At 44.3% G+C, this 6,375-nt stretch overlaps 1 long non-coding RNA gene across 5 annotated transcripts; it reads left to right on the forward strand.

Annotated features, from left to right (window-relative positions):
- The first annotated feature begins 1,907 nt into the window (after positions 1 to 1,907).
- On the forward strand, positions 1,908 to 5,896 carry LOC109756323 (uncharacterized). 5 transcript variants are annotated; one of them, XR_005754272.3, is made up of 5 exons: positions 1,908 to 2,486; positions 2,689 to 3,082; positions 4,899 to 4,966; positions 5,195 to 5,249; positions 5,335 to 5,896. It is a non-coding gene; the product is annotated as an uncharacterized lncRNA (long non-coding RNA). The 5 variants fall into 5 exon arrangements; XR_005754274.3 differs by having other exon boundaries at positions 1,937 to 2,486; positions 4,887 to 4,966; XR_005754278.3 differs by lacking the exon at positions 5,195 to 5,249 and having other exon boundaries at positions 1,925 to 2,486.
- The last annotated feature ends 479 nt before the right edge of the window (positions 5,897 to 6,375 follow it).

A 6,375-nucleotide genomic window follows, 5' to 3' on the forward strand; every position in this document is an offset into this window, starting at 1 on the left:
GCTATGCCTCTGTTGAGTTGCGAGCAGTGACTTGAGCGAGGGTGGCGACCTCGAGCTTCATCCCCAAAGGCAAGCTCTCCGGCAGAGCGTTCGCACTCGCGGTCATGGTGGATGTGGTGCCAGGTAGCAGGATGATGCGCTGGTGTAGAGTTTAGCTGGGCGTTGCCGCTTTAAGTAGCGCTTTACTGTGAGGTCAAGACTCTTGGTGCGTCATTAAGTCGCCGGAGTTAGTGCCTTGGGCACCGAGCCTTGTAATGACGGCATACGTACGGACGACATGAATGCGGGCAGCTGGAGCCAGCTGGGAAAGCACCGCGCGACGGCATGAGGGATGATGGTTTTTGGTCTGCCAGGGTAGTCGGCTACGGTCGTAGCAACGTTGGAGATGCCCTATGCTCACATGAGATCCCCACATGTCATTGAAAAAGCAAGACGACCCGACATGGTCTCAGGTCCTGGGATGCAGTTGACCATGCTAGAACACTCTACGGATGCGTCACGGCGCGTGCGCACTTCGGCGGCGCGTGCATCCTCGATGAGCTGGGTGTTGATCTGCTGGTCGTGCCACAGCACTAACGCCACCCTCGGCACCCTGAAGCCGAGCGTGTCCAGTGATGATGAGTGTGTCCCTCACCGCGGTCGTCGTGTCCAGAAGCGATGCGGGAGCTGCACCACGTTGCTGGCCCCCATGACCCACATGAACAGTTGCTGGTGGGGAAGAGGTCCTGGACTAGCTCCTCCATTGGACCAGTCTGCGCCACGTCATCCTGATAGGTGTGCCCCACATGTCGGCTACCCTGTTTTCCCGACCAAATTCGAGCATCAGTGCTCCGTGTTATGCATTAGGCGCAGAACAGGTGGTTTTTGTGCCCTGGTTCAAATGTGGTACAGTACCAAGTTGTTACCCTAGCCCCAATTGTGGTGGTTTTGGGTACGGTACCACCCTCTTCCTTTTCAACTACTGAAGCGTAACACTTGATTAAGTAGTCGGATGGTGTGCTAATGTAGGTGTCCGACTGGTTGAAGGAATAATTAAATTCACTTCTGATGCATTTGGCATCGATGCCCTTCATTGCTCACCTGGTGCCCCAATCTGGATCACCTACTTTGCTCCGGTGCCAAATTTACCCACGCAATGAAAAAACCACTTGCGTGAGAGAGGAAGAGGACTGAGGCAATAAAAAACACTTGTGTGGGAGAGGGAGAGGCCGGTGTAGTTGCTTTGATTAATTTTTTATACATGTGGGTCTGTGTGCACAGCGGTGCCAACTATCTCATATCGCTACACTACTGGAAGATGGTCCAAATGCGATAGTCGAATCAGAGACCCTTTGACGAAACGATGTTTGATGCATCAATCACAAACGGTGCTGTAATAAAACCGTCAAAAAATATGGAAAATGTTTGTGATGGCGGCGACATCAAACACGGTTCGTATTATATTTGCGTGTGTGATGAGTGGCAAACGGTTAATCCAGGAGAACTGTTGGCAATGATGCAGAACAACAGAAATGGGCAGCTAGATGAGGGTGTGTGCGATATATGGCATACAGTTCACTAGGATGAACTGTGTGTGATTAGGCAACACAATGGAAAAGGTTAACCTGAACAAGATGTGTGTGATACGCGGCAAACAGGTCTGTAATCAGAAATGTGTGCGAAGACAAATAATAACACAAGCGATTGCTGCTAATAAGCCATGTGATTTGCTCTATCTACAGAAGAATAACATGTATATATATATATATATATATATATATATATATATATATATATATATATATATATATATATATATATATATATCTTTCCCTAATAATAAAACACGGATTGACTTTGTCGGGTTCACCGTCACAGTACGCTTTTTCTGTGAATTTACGCTTTCATATCCATTAATCTATTCTATTAAGTGAAAGAAAAAAACGATTCAACGGACGCTCTCTCTCCCGCATGAGAACGAGAGACGCCTGGCGCTAGGGTTCCCTTCGCCGCCACGCCCCATCCCTCAGCACCCGGCAACCCTCGCTACTCTCTCCCATCCCCTTGCAGTCGCCGTCGTAGTCCCCCGCCGTTGGTCAGGGCAGAGACAGCTTCTTTCGCGCGGCGAGGTGGAGCAAGGTCAACGCGGCGGCTCGAGCGGCTGGGGGTGGCACGGCTGATCGATGTAGAGCAGCGGGGGCGGCTGGATCGACGGTGGCGGCTAGATCTTGCAGAACGGCACCGCTGGAGGTCAACGCGGTGGCTTGAGCGGCTGGCGGCGGCGCGGCTGCTCGAGGTGGATCAGCGGTGGCGGCTGGAGCTTTTAGAACGGCAGCGGCGGAGGCTGGAGCTTGTAGATCGGCGGGCCAACCTGAGCAACAGCTCCAAGGAGGACGCCACCAGGTGCCTGGTCTGGCTGGGGGACCTCATCGACGCCAAGAAGTTGGGAGGCAGTGCTGCTGGCAGCGACAGGCTGCACCTCCCTGTCGCCGGCGTGGCTACTGCAGGTACCACACAAATTAACCTTCCCCATAGTAATATTCGATCATTGTGAGTTTGCTGGAATTTGTACCACAAACATTGTCTGATAACATCAATCTGAATCTCTCAAGGCAGGAAGAAAGAGAGAAACATGATGAAAATTGTATTGCCGGTTTTAGCAGGCATGCTGGTGCTCACATGCTTATCCATTGTGATATGGGTTTGCAGGTCCAAAGACACAGTGTACTATGCTCATGCATATGTGACATAAACCAATTCTGCATTATGCTGCTCAGTGCTCGCAAATACTGCAAAATTACTAGGCCTAGGAGATTTGAGCATTTGTGAAGGTTTTGGGACACGAAGCCCCATTGAAGGTTTTGAATTTTCAAAGCTTCAAAGATGTTGCAGCTGTGACAAACAATTTTCACCCATCACATATGATCGGACAAGGTGGTTTTGGCAACGTCCAATGTCGCCGCCGTGGAGTTCACTGGAAGAAGAACATCGGTCGAGCATTCCAATGTCACCTCCGCCAAGTTCGCCACCGAGCCATCCAATGTCGCCTCTGCTGAGTTCGCCGGAGGAAGAACATCCGCCGTCCGAACGTGCTACACCAGAGGTATGTATCAGTTTTCCCAAATTAGTCCAACGTTGTGGTATGTATCAGCTTTTCCCAAATTAGTCCAACGCTGTGGTATGTATCAGCTTTTCCCAAATTAGTCCAACGTTGTGGTATGTATCAGCTTTTCCCAAATTATGCCAACGTTGTTGGATATTGCTTCAATGAAAAACAATCTGTGAAACCTGGGCGTGTACTAATGTTTCCTGTAGTTTTTTCTCTTTAACCTGAGCATCCAATCTATGTATGCCGGGTGTTGCCTGTACATTATATTACTCCATTGTTTGCCAGTCCCTGTTTGATTCCCTGTTTGCTCCCTGTTTGATTGAAATCCATGACCAAATAAGTTCATGAACAGTTTTCTGCTTGCTCCCTGTTTGATTCAAGTCTTAAAGATTCATATTTAGTTAGATAGGTTCAGTGATCCAGAATAATATTTGAGAAGCTTCTCTGTTGGCTGGCATCCCTGATGGCAGTTGTAGAAATGTAGCTAAGGAAAGAGTGCCTCATAATTCATTGGATGTAGATCAATAGGGTGTAAAAGACTTTGAGTTTCTAGCTTTCATAAAATTTACACATGTACTCCCTCCGTCCCATAATGTAAGACCATTTTGCAAGCTTAACAGTATGTTGTGGTTGGTCCTTAAACTTGAACAATAAGTGTGTCAATTGAGGTTCATGCCATATTTAATTAGCAACTAATTATCCTGTGGCGCTTCGGCACTAATGTATCCACAGTCTGACCATTGGATTGAATATTCATCAGAAGATTGTAGCCTTTCCTGACTCCATGCCCTTTTCAAGTGGAGTTGCAGAAATGCAGAGTATGAATGGGGAAACGATCATTGATGTCAACACCTACAGTATGATTTATCTTGATAGAGATGCACTGGATTCTCAAGTAGTTTTAATGTTTTTTTCTAGATAGCTCAAGTAATTAAGCTTCTGCAATTCATGAAAAACAAAAAGAAGGTGTCATGTCAGCTGCTGAAGCTAATCAAGTAACAAAAATAAAAGGGACCAGTAGTCAGGTTCCATTAACCAAATGTTTCACATCTATTAACCTGTATCTTGATTGAGATGCACTGGGTTCACAAGTAGTTGTAGTGTTTTTTCTAGATAGCTAACAAAAGGAAGGTGTTCTATCAGCTGATCAAGCTAATTAAGTAAAAAGAATTAAAGGGACCAGTAGTCAGGTTCCATTAACCAAATGTGTCACATCTATTAACCTGTACTCATAGTAGCCCACGTTGTTCAATATTGCTTGGAGATTTGCCCTTTTTTACAAATCAAAATCAGTCTTTGTAACCTGGGCATTCACTAAAGTTGTATGCATTTTTTCTGTTTAATATGGGTGTCCAATCTCTGTAAGTTGGGCGTTGCTTGTATTTTATATTAGGCGTTACCTATACTTTATATTAGTCCAACGTTTGAGTCTGTGTTTAATTCTCTGTTTGCTCCCTACGGACAAATAAGTTATTTTTCTCCTAGTTTGATTCAAGTCTGAAATATGCATAGATGCTACACTTAAGTCAGTAAACGAACAAAAAACTAGGAATGATCTTTTAGTCAGTTTTGTGTCACCGAGTAAATCTGTGCTCGAGATTACAATTACTTTGAACAGAGAAATTAAGAAAAATATCTGGAATCATCATCACCCCTTAACCGATCCGGCGGCAGGATGTAAAAATCCAATCTACTTGGTGGAGACATACTGGCATGTGATGCCGTCCAACTAATAGTTGTTATATGCCTTCCATTGTGTTTGAATTTTTTCTCTTGCATTGCCTGGACTACCTGATAGATGCTCCTTCAGCTAATATTATTACGACTGGAGCGGCAGGCATGTCCATATTCGGTGCTGCCAGCGGCAAGCAATACAGGGTAGGTTTTGTAAGTGCTAACATGGTAAATTAATAGGGATTATCTAATCTTTTTGTATTAAGGAGTTCTATACGTTTGCATCATGCAAAGATTATTGTACTATTAATTAGTCTATACTGGAGAAGTCAAAGAGTATCATACTCAGGGTCAGTTACGTAGTTGGAATATTTGTAACCACACACTAACCTGAAAGTTAGGCACACTAATTAAGTTTGATTTTTTTAACAGAAGGATTTTATTAATATGGCATTAAGCGCACTTTACAAATAGCAGCTCATTACAGGTAGGACATCGTTCCAGATTAGTATCTAAACCTTGATCTGAATGTAGGCAAGTAGAGCTGAAAGGTTTATCTTGCACTTTGACAGCAAGTCTAGCCTGATGGTGTGCCTTCAAATTCAGACTCCTGTGCACTTTGAGTATTCTGCATGGATGAAATGAAGGCGTGGTCTGGATAGCAGCTAAGATTGGCCGGATAGCCCACGGACCTGCTTTAGTAACATCAGGTTCTACAACAGCTGAGGCAAGCACGACAGAGTCTGTCAAAAACTTCAGATCCTACACATGTAGTTGAGCTGCAATCTTCACCACCAACAGCAGTCCATAAGCTTCTACCTGCAGAGCTGATGCTACTGGTGGCGACACAGCAGAGATGTATACATGTTCGGTATGTTGCCCGTTAATTTGTAAGAAAACACCTATGTCCGCCTTTGCTACAGCTTCTCCTGGCTCCAACGACCAAGCTGCATCTGAGTATATTTGTGTACCTAAAAAATCTATTGTAGACTGAGAAGTAACAACACTAGAGAGCTTTAGCTATTCTGGCTGACTGTGATCTCCCTTCCGAGTTGAATCAGGAACCTGTAACTCCTTAATCAGTAAAATGTACAATGTACAATGCACAATATCAAACTGTTCTTATCTTTCTCATCTCCTCCCAATTCCACAATCATTTTTTGTTATTAATTTCACCACAATAGAATTATTGTAATAGTGTGCATCTTCGTGATTTTATATATTTTCCTGTGTGGTTACTCTGTTTAACAAAGTAATTTGCTTGATGCGCTTAGAAATATTACTGTTATATATGGTGTGTGACTTGCATGGTTTAATTTGGTACATTTTCGTTACTACTAAACTTAGACATATAGCAGGATCTTCCTAGGTAGTCAAATGTACAATGTATAAAAATTTGAAAGGCGAAATTAAAGGACAGTGGCATAAATCATAAACCTCGGTAACATCGGAAGGTGAAGATTCTGATGGAGAAATGAAAGAGAGGGGGCGAAATTAAAGGACTGTGGCATATTAAACCACAAACCACAATAAGATCATAAGGAGAAGATGGAAGATAGAAGTAGCAACACGAATGATTCGCTTGGTGCATACGAGGATTTTGTTCTCCCGTT

The sequence above is a fragment of the Aegilops tauschii genome, chromosome 4 (assembly GCF_002575655.3).
Source record: "Aegilops tauschii subsp. strangulata cultivar AL8/78 chromosome 4, Aet v6.0, whole genome shotgun sequence".
NCBI lineage: Eukaryota > Viridiplantae > Streptophyta > Magnoliopsida > Poales > Poaceae > Aegilops > Aegilops tauschii.